The 22,324-nt window shown below is 40.8% G+C and overlaps 1 protein-coding gene across 8 annotated transcripts in view; it reads right to left on the reverse strand.

The window, feature by feature from the left end:
- The window catches only part of sgcd (sarcoglycan delta), a 906,913-nt gene extending 901,267 nt beyond the window's left edge, over window positions 1-5,646 (reverse strand). For 2 of the 8 annotated variants that reach the window (XM_062973866.1, XM_062973870.1), the window contains exon 1: window positions 5,507-5,646. The gene's annotated coding sequence lies outside the window, so the exon portion shown is untranslated. Of the gene's footprint in view, window positions 1-346; window positions 5,292-5,465 lie in introns of those variants that run through there. The other 6 variants (XM_062973869.1, XM_062973862.1, XM_062973867.1 and 3 more) reach the window with 5 other exon arrangements.
- Window positions 5,647-22,324: the final 16,678 nt, after the last annotated feature.

The following is a 22,324-nucleotide window of genomic DNA, read 5'->3' on the forward strand; positions in this document are numbered from 1 at the left end:
TCATGCAAGCAACTTTAGAGCTCCACAGCGGGGTCAGACTGAGAGTATTGCACACCAAACCCAGGATTTCCTGCCCAGGGAGATGTTTTCTAGAATTCAAGTCAAACAAATGAATATGCAAGAGCAGGACATGCTTTTTTGTACATTAAGCTTTCTCAACATTTTAATTACTGTAAACTTTAGGAAAAAAATGGTGATGTATGCACCATTTCTCACCACATTTGGTACACCTATTCATCTTTTAATGATGAATTATCAAATTTGAATTATTTAAATGTAAAAATGAAAATAATTGTAAAGTTCATAGTAAAAAAAGTGATGGTGGAGAGGTAATCATCTTACTTACTTACTTAGGCGATCCCTCGTAGCTCGAGGACGATTGTCTTCCATCTTGGGGGTGGGTTCTTAGGTGGCTGAAGAGACCGATTCTTGACCCGCATATTCTCCCGCAGTGAGGACATCGGTTTCCAGGTGGAAGGCGGTCCCGGTTGGGGTTAGCTTGACGCTCCTTCCTCTTGGCACGTTTCACCCTTAGGCCCTCTATTCGTGCCTCTTCGAACTCCGCAGCACTGCTGGTCACAATCTATAGACTTATACGTTTTTAAATAGCAAGATTCCATCATGATGTATGTGTGGCTGGGACTTTCCACAATCAACAACAGACATAAAGGAAGTCTTTTTTAAAGATGTCAATAAACATTTAATTCATATTTATGATACATAAACAGTTTGTTTCCCAACCTCAGGCCTCAAAAATAAATATGAAGAATACATAATTTGCTTCTTATTTTTAATCTGAAATAATCTAGAGCTCAAGAGTTTGTATTTATTCCAAAAATAAGAATTTAACAATTTCATGGATCAAAGTTTGCCGAGCTTAATCATTTTCAGTTATCCTGTAAAGCCAAGTTTTCCATTAATACTCCCTAAAGTAACATGCTGTCATAGCGCTGTTTTTTCTTTAAAAAGAGAGAGAAAACAACAAGACAGGCTTGTCAGTTACTATTTTGATAATGCCAGAATAAGTGTTTTTCATTTTAAACTGGGCACTGTTGAGGCTTGCTATCTTTTCAGATTTTTATTACCAATTGCCCACAGCATTTAAGAAATAATGACAAGCATGTTCCTTCCAGCAGTCACAAAACAACAAGTAGCATATGATAGAGCAGAAACATGTACTACAACTAGAGCATCTAGTGAGTCTAAGGAGTCACTTCCAGCAATTTTACCACTTCTCTCAAGTACAAATTGACAAAGGAATTAATAGGTCTTACAAAGGTGCCCCTCTATAGCATATACTGGCATGGAAAATGGGGAAGAGCTCCACTATGTAGACCACCTCCCAACACCACCTACACAAATGAAAAGCAAAGTTACTTTGCAGGCCAACTTGAAATCAGAACATTGTGAAGTGGCAGATCCACCGCATTTCTCATTCTTTTCGGGCACCTATACAGTTGTGTTGCCCATTCAAAAAGGGATGTCAGAAATTCAATGTTTGCTAGTTATTAGGGTGAATGATGCAACAAGGATCCACATTGTATATCGTCATAAAATTTCTCAATAGAGTTAGAACATCTCAATATCCACTCTGATAAATATCCAAAGTCTTCCCTATTCTTCCTACATATCAAGGAGAGAATTTTACATTCAAGGCAGAAGCTAAGCTTCTGCAGTATTGTATCTACCGGTATATTCCTAACTTATTATATCATCATTCTTTTCTAATGAGGTAATATTCCCCATAAAGATGTATAGAATATTTTTACATGTATTCCATTTGTAGATGGAAATTGTGTATTTCACTATATAGGGACCATTATCAGCACCATTACCATCACCATACTTTTATGTGGTTAGACAAATATGCCCAAAGCAGCTCAACGGAGTGCAATTCATAATAGAATGTAACAGTGACTTCCAAGATCATCCATTGTCTTGGCTCAAATTCCCAAACATTCCCCCAACCCCCTCCAAATGGAAAGGGCCATAAAAGAAAGCCAAGAGCTATGCTAGACACAGTTTCTAGACAACTAATTCCCACTTAGAGTTTTAACTATAAAGCCTCCTTGGATCAGCTCCTCTTATTTCTCATTACATCTAGTCTAGCAGAGGCCATATTCTCTGGTCTCAGTGTCCTGTAGTAGCCAATTCTAATCAATTAAATTGTAAACCATCCTGCTATTCAAAACATATTTTCTATTAAGACATCCTGTTCTTTTATTTCAGTCACCTTCAACTTCAGGTTGATTTTTCTCAAAACTTGATCACTATTACAGGTCTGAGCCTGGCTGGAGAAGGGCCATGAGCTGTAACCTTAGTCAGTTCTTGCTTTCTGAACCATTCTACAGAAGTTTGAAACGTTATCCAGATATTCAACACAAGATGTGTAGTAGTTCAATTTCATTCACGAGAATTTTCCACAATGCCACAGAAAATTATCATTACATGATTATAAGGCATCAACAAAAAACAGAACAAACCCAATATGTCAAAATCCACAGGGAACGATTATGTGACTAAGTTCTCAGGCATCATCATCTGAAGAATGCAAGTGATTCTTCTATTCAGCTATCCTCTTCATTATATGTAAGGAATGTTGCAAATTTTAGTTCCTTTAGTTTTCATCTCATTGTATTATGGGTACTACAGAAAGCACTGGATGTTTTAAGCAAGAACAATGCATGTCCCAGACAACTCCTAGACAATCTTCAAATGAACAGAATTCTTGAGATCCAATGATTTATGTATTTATTTATTTGAGTTATATCCTGTTTTTTTTTTTTCAGAGATGGGATTCAAAGCAGCTGACTGAAGTCTTCAGCAATGTGTTCCCCCTGAGTTCACAGAAGCAGCCTACAATGTTGTGAATGTGTCACTATCACTTTGACTGAACACAGCAACCTTAGTCTTTGGAATGGAGTTCATGGGATGATGGATGAAAAAGAAACCAGTCACCCAGTCCTGTTATTTGTTTATCTGGTGGTGGGGGTGACCACCCCCACCACAACTCTGCAGCAAGGATAAGATTTTGTTGCACCCAGTTAGAAAACTATGACATAGCCTAATTCTGCCTAAACGATGCTAAGATTATAATCCTACATACAATTGTTTGGTAATGAGTCTGTGAATTCTATTAAGCTTCAGAGTAAACACATCCCTTAACAATAATTGAGTCATGGAGCCAATGCAAAAAAATGCCACTAATTATAGCGATAAAGGACAGCACTGTCTAAGACCATAATACCGTCCCAACCTATTAGACAATAAGTAACAGAATAAACAAGAACAAGTTTGGTGGCTACATTGATTTTATACCCACATTTTAAACTAACATTTCTCAAACTAGTACCCAAAGTCTTGGTCTAATTGTGAACCAACATTTCAAGAATGGAACCTATTATAAATGTTGACATGTGTGAGCAGCTTCTGCTTAAGTTATGCCATTATAAGAGTGCAAGAGTGTTGCATCCTGATTTCAAAGTCAAAGAGAGGCTGCAATTCTCAATAGTGTTTTCATCTGCTTGCATCCAAAGATCCAAAGAAGGGAAAAAGTGTGACATACATAAGATCCATTATTGATGCAAACCTCCTAAAATATACTATTTAATTCCACATACAGTGTTCAAATATTAAAGCAAAGCAAAAATGAAGTATGTTTCCTTAACAGGTCACATTGCCAAGACACGTTGGGCTGGAAAACTTGGCAAAAGTATTTTCAGTTTCACTTATATGACTTTTCAGATGAAGAAAATCATGTAGTTCATATGATTATTCCCATTTCATTACTCTACTAGATTTTTTAATTTGTTTGGGAATAGTTCTGACATGAACTCTCTAAGCCGTTTGGAAAAACTTAGTTCAAACGATTTGGCATAAATTTGAACATCCCTTTAAATGGAAAATAAATACCAAGAAATACTGGGATAAATTGAATTGGTCTGAAAAAATGTTAGTGTACATTCCTATTGTTTTAAAATTCTGTTTTTAAAATCTACATTTGTCACATTCTTTCCTCCCTTACTATATTATTATCCCAAAACAAAAGAAAGAAAAATACTGTGAAACACTTCCTTAATGTCACACTTCACTGAGATCTACTAGATTCAACTACAACTTCAGAAGAAAATTATTAAGTATGCTATCAAAAAGACCAGCAATCCAAAGTTTTGCCATTCATGGTTGAGAGATTTTGTGATTGAAAGGCTATTATTTTCCCAGAAGGATTGTTGCTGCTGCAAAACATTTTTCCTCCCTGAAGGCAACACACATTTATGTGAAACCCCTGGTGTGCAATCTTCTATCCCTTCAATCTAAATGGTCTTTTGGCTGTCCCAAAGTTCATGTCACCCAATCCAAGACAATTAAAGTGATTCAGCAGAATGTTCTCTGTTCCCTCAAGAAAAGTGACATCTCTGGACATCACACATCCACCCCAGCATGCTTAAAGGCGAGTCACGTTTTTCTATTTGTTCCTCCTGAAAGCCACATGAAGCTGTGGCAGCTTTCACCTAAGCACACCCATGAAGAGGAAGCGCTTTCTCTCATGCCTTCTTCTTCCCCTTAAAAAAACACCTGTTGATGGGCAGTGTCAGCCAGATCTCATGTTTGTTTGGATCTCACCAAAAAAGGCCACAAGACTCAACATTTCTGCTAGTCTGACAAATGTGTTAGCTAATTTAACCCCTCTCCCAGACACAAGCTGGTATCTTGACTTTATTGCAGTGGCCTCTCTTGGAAAGGAGATTCCACCTGAATATTTGGAAGAACTTCCTAACAATGAGAGCTGTTCAGAAGTGGAACTCTCTGTCGGAGACTATGGTGGAGGCTCCTTCCTTGGAGGCTTTTAAACAAAGGCTGGATGGCCATCTGTCGGGGTGCTTTGAATGTGATTTTCCTGCTTCTTGGCAGGGGGTTGGAGTGGATGGCTAGGAGGGCTCTTCCAACTCTGATTCTAAAGGCTTCCCCTCCCCTTTTCTTTTTTCTCTCTCTCCACCTATGTAACTTATTGGGCTCTAACATGCCTGTAGCCGCTTTCCACTCACTGCCACAGAAAAGGCCAGGAAAGACTTCTTCAAGACCTTTCTTTGAAAGGCAAACCGGGGCAAGACAGGGAGGCAGCGAGCTTGCAAATGCCTCGGGTGAATGACAGCAGCCCTTCGGGGCACTGGAGGCGCCCGCTTCTCTCCCTGGCATGCAAATGAGAGAGCCACGCGCGTTCGCTTGCTGGCTCTCTCTGCCTCCCGCCCTAGCGGATGAACCGCTCCAAACAGAGAGGGAGTGTGTGTGTGTGTGTGAGCATCGCTTGGACTTCTCGAGCCGTAAGGGTTCCCAAGGCAGCCCGTGCACAGCGACGGAAGCTGCAAATTGCCTCCAAACTTCCCAAACTGGGAAAAGGAGGAGGGGCCCTTTTAGTCAGAGGAGAGGAGAAGGGGACGAGATGTCGCCCGCAAAAGGATACCCACCGATCCCCAGCCGAGCCTGAAGCGGGCGCCGAAATGCTCACCTCTTGGCTGGCTCTGCCTGCTGGTGCTTCTGTCCGCGGCTGGCCCTCCCTCCTCGCCGTCCGGGGGCGGGAGAAAGGCGCTGCTGCTTTTGGGGCGCCGCGGTGGGAGAGGAGCTGCCCGAGTTCAGCCGAGGCGCTTCCCTCCGGTGCTGGCGGGCAGTTCCATGCGGGAAGGACGGAGGGAGGGCGGAACGCGGGCCGCAACGAGAGAGAGCGAGAGCCGGCCGGGGGCAGGGAGCCGGCTAGGAGATCATGGTGCCCCTGGCCGAGGCGGCGAGGGCGCGGAGCGTCGAGGCCGGCCGCGGCCCCTCTCTCCAGCACTGGGCAGCTCCCGGGAGAAGAAGAGGTCCTCCTCCTCTTCTTCCTCCTCCTCTTCTTCCTCCTCCTCAAGCACCCTCAGGACGGGGCATCCTGGCCGGAGAGCGACACCGGCAGCCGGGTGCTGCATGCACAGGACTCTCCGCGATGCCTCTCCTCAGCTTGGGAGATGCCGAAGCCGTGCCGGCCGAAAAGAGGGAAGGAGAGAAATCCCTCCTGGTGCCCGAGCTCTGGCTGGCCGGCCGCCCTCCTTCCTTCCTCCTCCTCCTCCTCTGCTGCCGGGCTTCTCCCTCAGGCTCCGCGCTGCCCTCCCTGCGCTTCCAGGGCTCCCTCCTCGCTTCCTGCCAGCTCAGCCCAAGGCGCTGGCAGAGGCAGCAGCGGCGACATTCACACCATTCCCACTCGCCTCACGGGCCGAGGAAACCGAAAAGGAAACGAAGAAGAAGAAGACCACGTCGTCGTCCTCCTCAGAGCTGTTGCCCACGTGCCGCGTCTTCCCAAGGCAGGCGTGTGTGTGGGGGGGTGGGGGGCGCCTGCCCGCGCGCGCTTGTATGCGTGTGTGAGCTCGCGCCTTCTGCGCGCGCTCCCAACCCACAGCCAACACAGCAGGCGCGCGAAGGTATTTCCTCGCGCGCCTCCCTCCTTCCTTCCTTCCGCGCGCTCACTGGGGCAGCTGGGACTTTCCCGAGGTGCCAACTTCAGGAATCCCGCTTTGACTCCCTTTCGCGAGTCTCGGAAGAAGACAAGGAGGAGGGGGAGAGGGAGGGCTGGCACGCGGCCCTCACGCCCTGCAAGCCTTACGCGCCGGAGCCAAGCTGCGGACGCGTTCGGAGACGGGGAATCCTTGCAGCCGGCATCCTCCCCTCCGAGACGCACTTACGGTACTTATCCAGAGAGAGCGCAGCAGGGCTAGCCTCTCATTCACCCCGCTTCCGCCGCGATGTTTCACGTGAGGAGATTGTAAGAAACCCGCTGGGGGGAGTCTGGCGGCGTTCCTCTCCGTCCTGAGCCTCACTCCGCGCTTTGGATGCACAGGGCCAGCGACATCGCCAAATCGTTTCCAAGAACACGGTGGCAGTCGCGGGGGATGGGGATTAGAGGGGAAGGGAGGCCCCTGCCAAAGTTTCCCTGCCTGAACAAAGTTACGTAGGAGTCAAAAGGCGCGTTCGTTTTATGACAGAGACAGACAACTTGGAGCGATGTGTTGTCGAAGGTTTTTATGGCCAGAATCACTGGGTTGCTGTGAGTTCTCCGGGCTGTATAACCCTGTTCCAGAAGTATTCTCTCCTGACATTTCGCCTGCATCTATAGCAGGCATCCTCAGGATGGGTTGTGAGGTCTGTTGAAAACTAGCAATATTATTTGAGAACACAGAAATGCTTGACCACTCCAACAACGATCATGTCAGACTACACAGAGAAGCCATTGAAATCCACAAGCATGTGAGCAATTTCAACAGAATGGAGGAAACCATGAAAATGAACAAAATCTGGCTACCAGTATTTTTTTAAAAAACTCTAAAATCAGGACATTAAATTAAGAACAACACTCTGAAAACAGGGGAATTCCAAACATGAAACAATCAGGGCCAGCTAACACATCCCAACAAAAGATTCCCCCAGGTAGTAAGCAGCCAGACCTCAAAGTTGTAAGGCCATTAAATGCTAATCAAGGTGATTAATTACAACATTCACACTTGCCACCAACAGACAAGATTTCATTCTCCCACCCTGAACCATTCACAGATATATAAACCTGCCTTGCCTATTTTCTAATATACCTCACAACCTCTGAAGATGTCTGCCATAGATGTGGATTAAACATCAGGAGAGAATGCTTCTGGAACATGGCCATACAGCCCGGAAAACTCACAGCAACCCAAAGTTAAGTAGGATTCAAAAAGCGTGTTCAGTTTATGACAGCGACAGAAAACTTGGAGCATGTTCAGGGAAAGGCAACGGGTGTGAAAAGAGGTGTGGAGAAGAGCTGGTAAAGAAAAACTCATGCAGTGGTGCTATGATACACTATTTAAATACCCCAAGGACTGCCACAAGGAGGAGAGGGCAGGCTTCCGCTCTGCTGCCTTGGAGGATAAAACTGGGTCTAATGGTTTTCAGTTGCAGGAAGGTAGATTTCAGAAAAATCGCCCCGAGCCCTAGGGGAGTGGCGGCATATTAAAAAAAGGTAAAGGTTTCCTCTGACGTTAAGTCCAGTCGTGACCGACTCTGGGGGTTGGTGCTCATCTCCATTTCTAAGCCAAAGAGCCAGCATTGTCCATAGACACCTCCAGGTCATGTGGCCGGCATGACTGCATGGAGCGCCATTACCTTCCCGCCGGAGCGGTATCTATTGATCTACTCACATTTGCATGTTTTCGAACTGCTAGGTTGGCAGGAGCTGGGGCTAACAGCGGGCGCTCATTCCGCTCCCGGGATTTGAACCTGGGACCTTTTGGTCTGCAAGTTCAGCAGCTCAGCGTTTTAACACACTGTGCCACCAGGGGCCCCGGCGGCATATAAGTTTGAATAATAAATAAATAAATAAATAAAACAATAGAAAGAATGTAATGAGAGTGAGAGCAGTTAGGCAATGGAACTCATAGTCTGGCAGACTGTTAGGAATTGTGGGAATTGATGTCCAAAACACCTGGAGGGCCCAAGTTTGCCCATACCAGTAATAGTCTATGGAGTGACTCTCTCTGGATGTCTTTCAAAACAAGCTGGACAGCTCCCTGCTGGAAATGCTTGAGCAGGAGATTCTGCAAGAATAAAATTGCCTGCATAAATTATCCTCACATGCCTGTTAATGTTTCTACAACTTAGTCAAAAGTTGCCATCAGATGTCCAAGTATAAATATCGCATTAGCACATTGACACTGTGCATTGTTGTGAGTTTTTCAAAATATAGAATATAAATACAGTTAAGGAGCAACTTGATGTTAGTTAAATTGAAGAATTTAAGTGCCATCAGTGTGACTGGAAAGGCATAGGGTATTTACGCAGATAAGCCATTTACTTGTGGCTTGTGTCACATTTACCATATTGGTCGTCATAGGTATATGACTGTCGACATTCAAAGCACTTCAGCACCACAATTTGTGCTCAAAATAGTTAGGAATGGATTTGAAAGGGGAATGCAAACTGTGATCCAACTCAACCATGGATATAAACCCAGATTCCCTGCTTATGATTTTCAAATGCTACACATAGAGTTTAATTTGACTGAATAATAAGGCAAGTTTTGACAAGGGATGAACATATCAGGTGCATTGCTATTTACAAAGCAGTCACAAGTATAGATAAAGTGACTGGAAATATATTTATATGTCATGCCACAAAACCTGACAGGGGAAGATGCAGAGAGGCTGGCCAAAAAAAAACAGATACCGAAATAAGTATAGTTAAATAATAAATACATGAGAAAAATGTTTCAATACTCATTACTAAATTGGCGAATAGTTTCTAAAACATTTCTAAAATATCGTAAGGGGTCTGTATCATAACTATAATGATATGAATTTTTTTTTACTTTTTTAAGAAATTGCACAAGTGGTGAAGCTTCCAGGGCTAATTTCTTCCTCATTCTTACAGCTATCGGGATGAAACTTGCTAAAACTGTAGAACACATTCACTACTGTTAATCCCTCCCCTAAGTTTAAGAATGTTTCACTCATTCACTGATTTGAGGAAATCTTAAAAAGTTTTTATGAACAACATTTTTTTAAAAACCCACAAGAGCTATCTCCTTGAATTTCTGTTTTCAGTTATGCAACATAACCAGGGCATAATTCCCCCCATGTTTCACAAAGATTTGTACATCCACTGATTTTTAGGGAATTTTAACAAACATAAACTTAACAGTACTATTTCATTGGAAGACTCCAAGGGTCACCCAGTTCAGCCACCGTCTGCCAGGCAAGTAAAACACAATCAAAGTATCCCTAACAGATGCCCTTCCAGCCTTTGAAATAATAATAATAGGAAACCTGTTGGTGTGTGAGAGGGTTAATTGAGACACATTCACATCTCCGTCTCAATACGAACATAAACATAAACCCACAAACAGTTGTCAGTCAAACCTGGTGGTTCTTATCTTTTATTGCAGTAATTTATAGCTATTTACAAAGCACAGCCAGAGAAGCTCATCTACATGTCCAGCTGAACTGATGGTGGCAACAGAAGAATATTATCAGCAAACTTGTCAACACCCACATTCCACAACAGTGACTTATGTCTGGGTACGTCTGTGGAAACTACAAAGTGTCACTCTAGCAATTAATATTACTCTATGCGCTTAACCATTGCTCTACTGGAATGCTGCATACACTAGCTTTAAACTACATTTTGAACATTTCACACCACACAAACCATAACTCCAACAAAACCTACTAGGTAAACTTTGGAGTTCCTGCCTTTCAACTTTGCCTACCTCACAGGATTAATTCCTCTCCCAACAATCCCTTTATCTTGAAATCTCTTTAGAGAATGAACATACATTTTCCCCTATCAAAACTTTCACAGAGAAGGAGGAGGTACAAAGCAGTAAGCAGAATTTGGGGGATGTAATTTGGGAAAGTAAGGACCCTTGCAGCAGAGAATTCAAAAGACCCCACCCTAAACTACATTTCCAAGAATTCTGCTTGGTTCAGAATACCAAGGCTGCCCTGATTAAAGTCCCAATGCCTCTGCCTGTTTCTCTCTGGGCCAGTCGTGTGCTGGAACCAAATCCAGCCCCTTTGAGGGAGAAGTGACACCTGCAACAGAAACCTGGAGCCACTTACGAGACTTACATAGCTCTTCAGAAAAGTCATAGATCAGTGTTTTGAATTTTACGTTTTTTGCGTGGGCACCACCTGCATTTCTAAATATCTTACAAAATAGATCCAATGTAAGAGGAACAAACAACTTTTTGCACAGCACGAACAAATAGAGGCAAATGTGAAGAATTATCATCAAAGTATTTGAAAAGAGTCTATCATCTCAAGGCCATGACTCTTATTGCTATTTAGTGTTTACCTTGATTGGTATAAGGGGGCTCTTTTCTCTGCCATGCACATGTACATACATATGATTGGTGGGTAATTCAGATGAATTTATTAAATTACAATCTCTATGATGATCTAAAAACAAATGGATGTTTTTGAAAAACATTCCTTTTCTCTAAAATAGATGGCTCTATTTTTCAAGAAATGAAAAAAATCGGGGGGGGGGGATAAATTTCATATGCTAAGATATATGTGATAGGTCTTATGAAAAGGCCCCACAAAATGTCTCAGGTATGATCCTTGAAAAGCAGGATGCTGTCTCCAGAAGTTGTCATGTTTCCTTGTGCTACAGAAAAGCACAGCAACATGAAGGTTGCAATAAACACTGCTTAAAGTTGCTGGGCCAGTGACAGCAACAGCTGGTGCCATCACCCCCAAGTGACTTGCTGTCCCGGTTAACACAAATTATTGTGCTGTGATTTCCTAGTGAATCTTTTCTGTGACTCACTGCCAAACTGCTAATAGCCCACAACTACTTGAAAATATTATTTGAAAGCTAGCTATGAAGTGAGACCATGAAAAATTAACAAATTATATTGTTTTATTGATATGATTAGTTATTCCGTTACCTTATATTCTCCAGTAACAGATATGTTACTTTCAGCTGCAACTTTTTCACCAACAGCACCCCCGCCAAGCTTTATATTCTCCAAGTTTTATATTCTCCAAGCTTTTATATTCCATAAAAGACACTGCTGTACATGCTTACCAATGCTACAATCAGGTATATGAAGTTCATTACTGATGGCTCCCAATACAATGGTCTTTATTTCTGCTCCTGTGCAGACTCTTCAGAACAAGTTTTATCCTCTCCACTTTTGTAATTTTATCTATTCCCAGTCACAGGCTTGGCTCTCCTAACAAAACTGCATTGTCAAGTATCTTTACACCTCATATTTTTACATTCTGCCTCTTAAGCATGGCTCCTTAAACCTTTGTGAATCACTCTCCCTTCCCTCAATCTAAGATGAAGTGAATGGTTGTAATGAAAGACAATACTTCTGGAATTGTGACTTCCCATTTTAGCAGAAATTCACCTGTTGCTAGCTTTGTTTTATTCATGATATCAAGTGAAGACTTAGATGTTTCCTGGGTACTTTCACACTATGTATTCACTGACCCTGGTTCGTAGGGTTTAAAACATATATTCCTGGGTTTAAAACATATATTCCATGTTCTATTTTTCTATGTTTCTAATCTAGATGACTTTAGTTTTGATATACTCAGTTTGGGTAATCTAGAAACCCCTTGGGATGAAGAATAGGGGGGAAATATATCAGGTAAGCAAGGATTATCAGATTGAAAACTGGATAGGATTCCTCTTATTTTAGGAGTTGTGTCAAAGATGGATTTTCAGCAACTGCTTCTTATAACACAACCATATGATAAGCAATGCCTGCTGAAATGCCTTCCTCTAGTCACTAAAGGGACAGGAGTCATCTCCAGTTTTCACTCGGACAACCTCATATGTAAGTAAAGAAGAGGTGTATCAAAAACTCATTGGGAACTGGTTCCTCATCACAGCAAACTGCCTGACAAGCAATTAAGTTTTTACAAGGGAACCTGTGTTCCTCCAGACATTACTGGATTCTAACTCCCATCATCTATCAACATTAGCAGAACTGGTTAATGAGGTGTATTTCAACAACAGATGGTTGGCCTTGACCTGCCATTATTATCTAATGGAAAAGCAACAATAACATCTGGAAGGCCACATGGTCTTTACAGTAAGAGTAGAGAAAGCATGGCCTTTGGGCCACATACACCTTTTCTCCCCACCCAGTAGTTTTTGCAGATTTCAGACTCTCTGAATCACCCTTGTTTGGGGAAATGACTTTTCTGGAAACCTTCAGAGTTAAAACATCAGTTTTAGAAGATAGAAAAGAGTATTTTGAAGATGCATGTCTTAACAACTAGAATTTGATTTTGGATTTCTTGGCACTTAGGAGAGAGAGAGAGAGAGTGTGTGTATAATCATATTTGTTGCCTATCTGTGGTTTACAGTGTCTGCAACAAAAGCTGCTTTCAGATAAAGAAATAAAGGAGCTTTCTGCTGGGTACCTTTACATTTTGAGATATTTCAGAAGGGTTTGACTTACTGTCTTCTGTGTGATTTTATGAGGAATTTTCCTGACAGGCAATACAGAAATGCCCCCAGGTGTGTTTCCTGAAAAATTTAAGAAGGATAGGTACTGGGCCCAGGAAACTACAAATGTAAAAACAATATTTGAGGCTTTAAAGAAAGAGCTATTTATTGGCAACAAAGTTTCAGAATCAGAAAACTGAAGGATTAGAGCTTGATCCTAGCTGCTTAATACTTCATCTCTGATGGAGTGAATGGACAGAATATGACACATTGTAATGCATAGATATGAAAGTATTTATGCTTGATACACACCATAATTCAGAGTCAGAAACATACTATACTTACAGAGACAGCAAGACCTGAAAATAACACTACAAACTGAAAGAAAACCAAATGCTCTTAGAACCAGAACTGCTGTATTTGTTAGACTGGGTGAAGAGCAAAGAGAAGACAAGGAAAAAATGGAGATGCAATTTGCTAATAATTAATAGAACAGCATGGACTTGTGATAGACTTAGCAACAGCAAAGAAGGGGCAAAAATGAAAGAATAATTGGATTTTCAAAAATGATTGATCAGGAACAAGGAACAATGGCTCAAAGGAATTAAGGAAAAAGTTATATATAATGACTAATTTCATATTTTTTCTTTTAATAACTTCTGCTGCTGTTTCTACCAGTGAAACAGACAATTAATGAAGAGCACAAAGGCATTATGACAGCACCAGTATGCCATTGGCATTACTAGTTGGGTGATCCTTGAGCTTAAAGATTTTATTTCATAGCCCAGAATATGCTCACTTAAAATATTCAACTCTGCTAAAAGGGTGCCAAACTGTTTTTGTTAATGCATTTTCTTGAAATCAATCAACTGTACAATGAGAATGGAATAACCAAGACTGGTTGATGTAGCCTAGCCTGTACAGCCCTAGGAAACTCAATGAAGACAGTGTTGTTGGAACTCTGTGCAATGACTACAAATACTTACATTTCTTTTTTCTTCCAAAGTGGAAAGAAGGTGGATTAAACTGAACAAATTTAAGGAATTGCAAGACAGCTTTCTTTGAACAGAACTGCCTGTGGCTACAAGCTGAAGAAGATTTGTCTGCACATCTTATGCAGACAAAAGAGTACTACAAATGTTAGCAGAGCTGAAATAAATATTTTGGCAAAACTTGCAGAAAAACAAACGAAGAACAGATTTTTCTATGTTTCCACAGTTTTATCAATCTAACATTGTATGGGTCTGTTTTCATAGTAACACCATCTCACATTACCTATTCCTGGAAGTTTTTCAAGCTGTTACTATGTATGTGCTTTCCCACAATAGCAAAAGTTATGATTGAGCTTCTGAATATAATGGATAGAATGAAAATGATAACAAAATTGCTTCAAATGCATGTCCTGATGATTTTGCCCAATTGCTACTGATGTAGATTGCAGTGATAGCTATGAAGTTGATGGTTATGAAATGACAATTGTAATGATAATATTAATGACAGCTGTCAAGTCTACAGTACTAAAGTACTATGAAATGATATTAAATGATAGTGGTGTAACTAATAGCTCATTACTGTTGTAAGTTCCAGATACTGGTTGATATTATAAAGTTTTATGCATGAATATATATTTATAAAATAATGCTGATTTTATGTTTTTAGTTGTTTGTTAATCATATAAAGATAAAATTGAGATAAAAGTGATTAACAAACAGAACTACAAAATATAAAATGAGAAAATGAGAAAAAGAAAGACAGAGTAACTGTGTCTTTCTTGGATCAATCACACATAGACACTGTGGTATGCTTGCATTTGGACTAAGGACTTGTCTACATGGGCATTTAAACCTGGAATCGGTTAATGATTGTCCCCAGGACATTTCTCCACTTCTGGTAAGTATCACAAGCTAAACAAGGTTTAGCCATACATTAGAAAAAGTCGAGGGGTGTGCTGGAGTTTGCTTGAAACTCCAGAGTAGTCCCATGGCTTTGGGGCTATGTGGACAGCTGGTTCACATCCAATTCAGACTGGTTCATTGTCCAGACAGGCCATCACTTTTCCCCATGCTCATCAGCTTCTTTGATGTCATGGAGCACCTGCAATGGCCAGGAGCTCTGAAGCTGGCTGGAACCAGTGAGGCGATGGTCCAGAAGGGCTAACATAAACTCCAACCTACAGCAGCAGATTCAGAAAAGTTTGAGCGGCCAGTATAGACATGGCCAATGTAGACACAGCACATGATTCCTGGTAACCAGGGAACAAATCCCTGCTCAACCATAGCAACCCAATAGATGACCTTGGACAAGCCACACTCTGTCAGTCTCAGAGGAATACAATGCCAAAAGCAAAAGCAAACAAGGATGCAATATTTTTGTGAATAATACTTATCTGAATAATAGATCTCACCTTTAAAAAAATCTTTATGTTACCATAAGTCTATAATCAATTTGAAGGCATATAACACCAAATAGAGAGCAATAAGGTTGAACACTTTGACAGCCATCCATTTCATGGCTATCAGCCTCCTCCCAGTAGACTCAAATCAAGGAAAAGCTTCATGAGGACCACTACTCCTTTTGACATTCCCCCAGCAACAATGAGGGTGTCCCTCTGGGCAGCCAATCCAGGAAATCCCAGTTGGATGGCCCCCACGAAGGTCTGCCTCCAGGAGCAAACCAAGAATGGCCAACTTGGAAGTCCCTGAACAGACTCAGAAGTGGAGTGGGCAGATCAAAACACAACCTGGCAAAATGGCACTTCCTAAAAAAATCCTCCACCTTTTGCGATTGTGGAGCAGAGCAGACAACTGTGCATCTGAATGCTTGTCCACAGTGTCCTGCCTCATGTACAGAGGAAGAATGAATGGTTTTAAGCACTCTATGTGTTCTATATTTGTATATTGTTTTATTGTTATTGCTTAATTGTTTTTAATTATTTTATGTTTTATTATACTGTGCTGTTGTTTATTGGCATTGAATTTTGCCAGATTTGTAAGCCACCTTGAGTCCCCTCAGGTGAGAAAGGTGGGATAGAAGTGATGTAAATAAATAAATAAGAATTGTTTAAGGCTACAGACAAATCAATCGCTATTGCCCGTTTTTGGTCAAAAGATATTAAGCCACTTGTGCTCCTTCTATTTTTTTTATCAGTTTTATACTAATTTATGCTATGCTTTTGATACGAAATAAAATAAAGCAAATAGGCATGCATGCATGCAAACAGTGGGGAATTATAGGGCAATTCATCATAATTCTTAATATAACACCCAAACAATCAATTACCCCCAATATTTAAATCAAGTACCACAAACACATTTAGAAACCAAATGAATTGGATCTAAGAATTCTTCTTCCCACCCACCTGGGCACACGCCTGAAGGAGCATTTGAAATAACAGCTTCTCAGCTAACACTTTACAACTCTGCTACACCATCTGGAACAGCTCTTCCTATCATTTTTATGCCATCCCGTGACTATGCTTTTTATATTTAATGGTTATTCAGCGCAAGGAATGATCTGTGCCCTCAAGGAGAATTGATTATTCTTCATGCCACTATTTAAATGACCTCTCATAGCCAGACCTTGCTTCAATATCCAAGAATGTTATTTTGTCAACAGCTTGTATTCACAAGCTGAAAGATTAAATCTCTGCTGAACAGAAACAGGTCAGGCTTCAAGAAAATGCTCTGAATTAGGTTTGGGAACCCAACAAAAATCCAGGGGAATTGTTAAAGATGGCATGTCACAATTTATTTCCAATAACAAGACAAAAAATTCCCTTCAAGTTAACTTGTCTTCTGTCATCTCCAGTTAGGTTTGTGAAGAAGAAAAATGCTAGAATATCAAAATAGAATCAGGAAGTTCCACTATATAAACTTCACTCAGCCTCACATTTTCTAGTTATTCTGACCAAGACACATTTCTTTGAGAAAGAAATGGAAGAGTGTGTGGCAAAATGCTAATGAATCCATTATAGAATAGCTGATCTATTTGCATGAAACTGCTAATGCCAGATTTTTGCATATGAAGATAATCAGGGCAAAAAAGAGCACAAAATGATCTACTTAAACCCATTGCCCTTCATCAGTAATGGACTGGACAACAGCAAACAAATTGAAACTTAATCCAGAAAAGACAGAGGTGCTCCTGATTAATTAGAAGGCAGATCAAAGAATAGGGATCCAGCCTGTGCTAGATGGGGGTTACATCTCCCCTGAAAACACAGGTTCAACAGGTTTCTGTGGTCAGACTCTTAACTGAGGCTGGCTCCAGGGAGCAAACAACCTCTCTATTGCAAAAACTCCACTGGCTGCCAATTTGTTTCCAGACACAATTCAAAGTGCTGGTTATGACCTATAAAGTTCCATATGGCTCAGATCCAGGCTATTTGGCAGATTGTATGACTGGCTTGACCTTGATGGAGCTGGGGGTGGCCACGGCCAACAGAAAGCTCTGGCGTGGGTTGGTCCATGAGGTCATGAAGAGTCAGAAGTGACTGAACGAATAAACAACAACATCTCCCTGTAGAAACCTGCCTGGGCCCTGGCATCTTCAGGGAAGGCTATTCTCTCAGTTTCACCACCATCACAGGTTTGGTTGGTGGGACCATGAGAGAGGGCCTTCTCAGTGACTGGTTCTTGATGCCCAGGAAAGCTAGACTGGCCCCTTCCCTGCTGTCCTTTTGATGGCAGGCTAAAAGATGTCTGTTTAGGCAGGGTTTCAAAGAAGATTTTTTTTAAAAAAAAAATCAAGCTGGGGTGGGCAATATAGCCCACTAGATTATTTTAATTGTTCTTAAGCATTTTAAATTATTTTAATTGACTTCTATGCTTAATTCTGTTTTAATATTTCTATGTTATGGATTTTAAATTGTATTTAAAGATAAAGGCAGATGATGATGATGATGATGATGGTGATTATTATTATTATTATCAACAATCTATATATATAAATGTGATGGCATCACGGCGACCAACAAAACAACAAAACTACAGGCCCCCCAATCTTGAAATTTGACAACACAACCCATCATCCACGCCTCTAGGTTGACACAACAAAAAGAAAAGAAAAATAAAGTCCTAATTAGAGGGAAAGGAATAATTGCTTTTATCCAATTGCTGCCAGTTAGAGGACTAATCTCTGCCCACTTGGTCTCCTAGCAACCAACTCAGCCCAGGTGACAGGCAGACTTAGGCCTCACTTAGGCCTCTTCCACAGATTATCTAATTTGCAGTGGATTATATGGCAGTGTAGACTCAAGGCCCTTCCACACAGCTATATAACCCATTTATAATCTTATATTATCTGCTTTGCACTGGATTATCTTGACTCCACACTACCATATAATCCACTTCAGTGTGCATTTTATACAGCTGTGAAGAAGGGGCCTCGTATAATCCAGTTCTAAGCAGATAATATAAGATTGTCAATATACAGTAGAGTCTCACTTATCAAACATAAACAGCAGGATAAGTGAATATGTTGGATAATAAGAAGGGATTCAGGAAAAGCCGATTAAACATCAAATTAGGTAATCATTATACAAATTAAGCACCAAAACATCATATTATACAACAAATTTGACAGAAAAAGTAGTTCCATGCGCAGTAATGCTATGTAGTAATTACAGTAGAGTCTCACTTATCCAACACTTGCTTATCCAACGTTCTGGATTATCCAATGCATTTTTGTAGTCAATGTTTTCAATATATCGTGATATTTTGGTGCTAAATTCATAAATACAGTAATTACTACATAGCATTGCTGCGTATTGAACTACTTTTTCTGCCAAATGTGTTGTCTAGCATGATGTTTTGGTGCTTCATTTGTAAAATCATAACCTAATTTGATGTTTAATAGGCTTTTCCTTAATGCCTCCTTATTATTCAACATATTTGCTTATCCAACATTCTGCCGGCCCGTTTATGTCGGATAAGTGAGACTCTACTGTACTGTATTTACAAATTTACCACTAAAATATCACATTGAAATTAAAACACTGACTACAAAACATTGATTACGAAAAGGCAGACTGTGTTGGATAATCCAGAACATTGTATGTATATGTTGGATAAGTGAGATTCTACTTTAATATGAAATAATTACTGGGATAGAATAATGCAGAACAATATAATCTCTAAAACCAGGACAGTAAATAAAGAGCAACACTCTGAAAGCAATGAAATTGGAAATTCCACAAAGGAAACAATCAGGGCCAGCTAACACCTCCCAAGAAAGGATTCTTCCAGAAAGGAAGCTGAGAAGGGAGTGAAGCACTGTGTATTACCAAAGTCATTATTATTATTATTATTATTATTATTATTATTATTATTATTATTATTATTATTGTTGTTGTTGCGGTCAACCGTGAAAATGAATACAATCTGCCTCCAAGTATTCAAAAACACTAAAATCAGGAGATATAAAAATTAATGTAGTGTAATAAAACAGAACAATACAATCTCTAAAATCAGAACACTAAATAAAGAACAACACTCTGAAAACGGGAATTCCACATAGGAAACAATCAGGGCCAGCTAACACCTCCCAACAAAGTATTCCCATCATCAAAGTCTGGCAAATCCTCTGTTTTCTCTGGGCCACAGACAGTAGAAGCACATAAAATATCACAAAGAACACCACTCTGGAAACAAGGGAATTCCAGACAGGAAACAATCAGGGCCAGCTAACACCTCCCAACAAAAAATTCACCCAGGGAGGAAACAGCCAGGCTTTAAAGCTGCAAAGCCATTACATCCTAATCATTTTCCCTAATTGCAGCATTCATACTTGCCTCCAACAGACAAAAAAAAACCAATCAGAAATATTGTATATTCACAACCTTTAGGAAATAATATCCCCTGATGGCACAGTGTGTTAAAGCGCTGAGCTGCTGAACCTCTGGACCGAAAGGCCGCAGGTTTGAATTGGGGGACCAGAGTGAGCCCTCACTGTTAGCCCCAGCTTCTGCCAACCCAGAAGTTCGAAAACATGCAAATGTGAGTGCATCAATAGGTACTGCTCCAGCGAGAAGGTAACGCCTCTCCATGCAGTCATCCCACATGACCTTGGAGGAGTCTACGGACAACGCTGGCTCTTTGGCTTAGAAATGGAGATGAGCACCAACCCCCAGAGTCAGACATGACTGGACTTAATGTCAGGGGGAAACCTTTACCCTTTACCTTAACTACCATCAATTCCTCAATACTTTATTCCCCATACCACCATACTTCGCCACAGCAACACATGGCCGGGCACAGCTAGTAACTTACAAATGTATATTTTAATTTCTGTGGTGCCACTCTGTTATGTGATTTCATCTACTACAAGGAATACAGGTTTGGGCCTTGGCATATCTAGCTCCAAAGGACCGAATTAGACACATGCACGTTGAAGACAATGATCAGAGGCTTTATTCTCAATGACCAAAAAGGATATCAGCTGAGACTATGTTCCAAAAAACTGACATGCCACACTTGCAAGCATACAGCACTTTATAGCACTTTGACAGCTATTCAAGACCTGGCTTTGATTGATCTAAAACATTGCTGGCTAGAATCCACTTCCTGATAGGTCCAAGGTTCCATCTGGTTGGTCCCAGTTGCAGCTGGTAATTTAATAAACTATAATTGTGCTATTTTGAAAGTTTGTGTCTGTTTAATAATCTGCACAGAGGAGGAGTGGAAGCAGAATGGAATGCTGTGCGGCAAGAGATAATGGGCTGAAATAAATTTTGATGTCTCTGTTCCAGTCAATACAATGGGTGACAGTCAAACAAACAAAAGGGTGCTCAGGGTGTTGGCAATTTTCATAGAGACCCCAAGGAGGAGGTCCAATTTGGGAACATACACAAGGAAATGTTCCCAGGAATAAAATAAAAATATCAGGAAAAACAGGAAAAGAACCAGCAATTCTCTCTTAAGCCCATTTTATGTTCTGTGCACTTCCCACATTTTCGGTGTGCTTCCTACACAAAATTATTCATACACAAAGTGATTCCTATGTTTCAGTCCATTCCAAAATGGTATTTCCGACTTTTGCATTTGTTTTCAAGAATATTACAATCTTACATATTATATTCATTCAAAATGTAAGTATACGTAGTTTGGTCTAACTCCAGTAATTAATCCCCACAAAGCAGGCATATTAAATCAATACATATTTTTTAACCATGGTTTATGAAGGCTTTATTGATTTAGTTGGGTTTATTCTAGCTGAGATTTAGACTTGGATTTAAACTGAATCATTGTATTACCTGTGCAACCTGTTTTCTGTTCTAAGAACACTTTACTTGCATGTTATTTAATAAATTCATGTAAAATAGAAAGATATTATTTTGTGTTTATTTATGTTGAGAGCTAATAACTCCCATGAGGTAATAAATGGGATTAGATTAGATATGGAGAAAAGTAGATAATTTTGTTCTGCCCCAGAATATAATATTGTGGAATATGAGCACAACCAAGACCTCTCAAAAGATGTAAAATCTGTTGTCCTTATAGATGTGTACCAGAGAGATGAGAACATATGACACCAGTGAAAACAAGTTGTGTCCATAATAAGGAAATAGTTACAGTGTTATTGCTGATATTAGACCTGCTATTTTTTAAAAGTTAAAGCACACTTTCAATGTAAGGCTCATCAGGGCCATAGCCAGAAAAAAATGGGGGTGGGGGTTGAAACTTTTTAAAGTGACATTCATGAGTAAACCAGGGTTTTTTTAAAACCTGAAAAATTTTGGAGGGGGGGGGTTGAACCCCTACCCCCCGCCTCCCGGCTACAGCCCTGAGGCTCATCTAGGTGGGTATTCAAACCTGGATTCATCCTGTGTTGGCTCCTGGCTGTCTTCACAGCATTTCTCCACTTCTGATGAGTAATGTGTCTTTTTCTTGCTTTAGTATAAATCATAGGATATGCTGGAAACTACTTTGGGGTAGTGTTGACAGCTGGATAGGATCTGATTCAGACCACTGCGAAAACAGGACAGCAGTACCATCACCTTTTCTCTGTGCTCCTAAATCGCAGGGGAAAGGGGAACTGATTATGCCTCTGCAGTCACTAGAATCATAGAATCACAGTGTTGGAGGAGACCACAAGGGCCATCCAGTCCAAACCCCTACCATGCAGGAATACACAAAGCACTCCCCAACAGATTACCATTCAGCCTCTGCTGAAAAGCCTCCAGCATGGGAGACTCCATCACACTCTGAGGCAGCATATTCCACTGCCAAACAGCTCTTATAATCAGGAAATTCTTCCTAATGTTTAGATGGAATATTCTTTCCTGCAGTTTGAATCCATTTCTTTGTGTCCTAGTCTCCAGAACAGCAGAAAACAAACTTTTCCCCTCCCAAAGGCCACAGCAACTCCTGGC

This window comes from Anolis carolinensis, chromosome 2 (assembly GCF_035594765.1).
Source record: "Anolis carolinensis isolate JA03-04 chromosome 2, rAnoCar3.1.pri, whole genome shotgun sequence".
Taxonomy (NCBI): domain Eukaryota; kingdom Metazoa; phylum Chordata; class Lepidosauria; order Squamata; family Dactyloidae; genus Anolis; species Anolis carolinensis.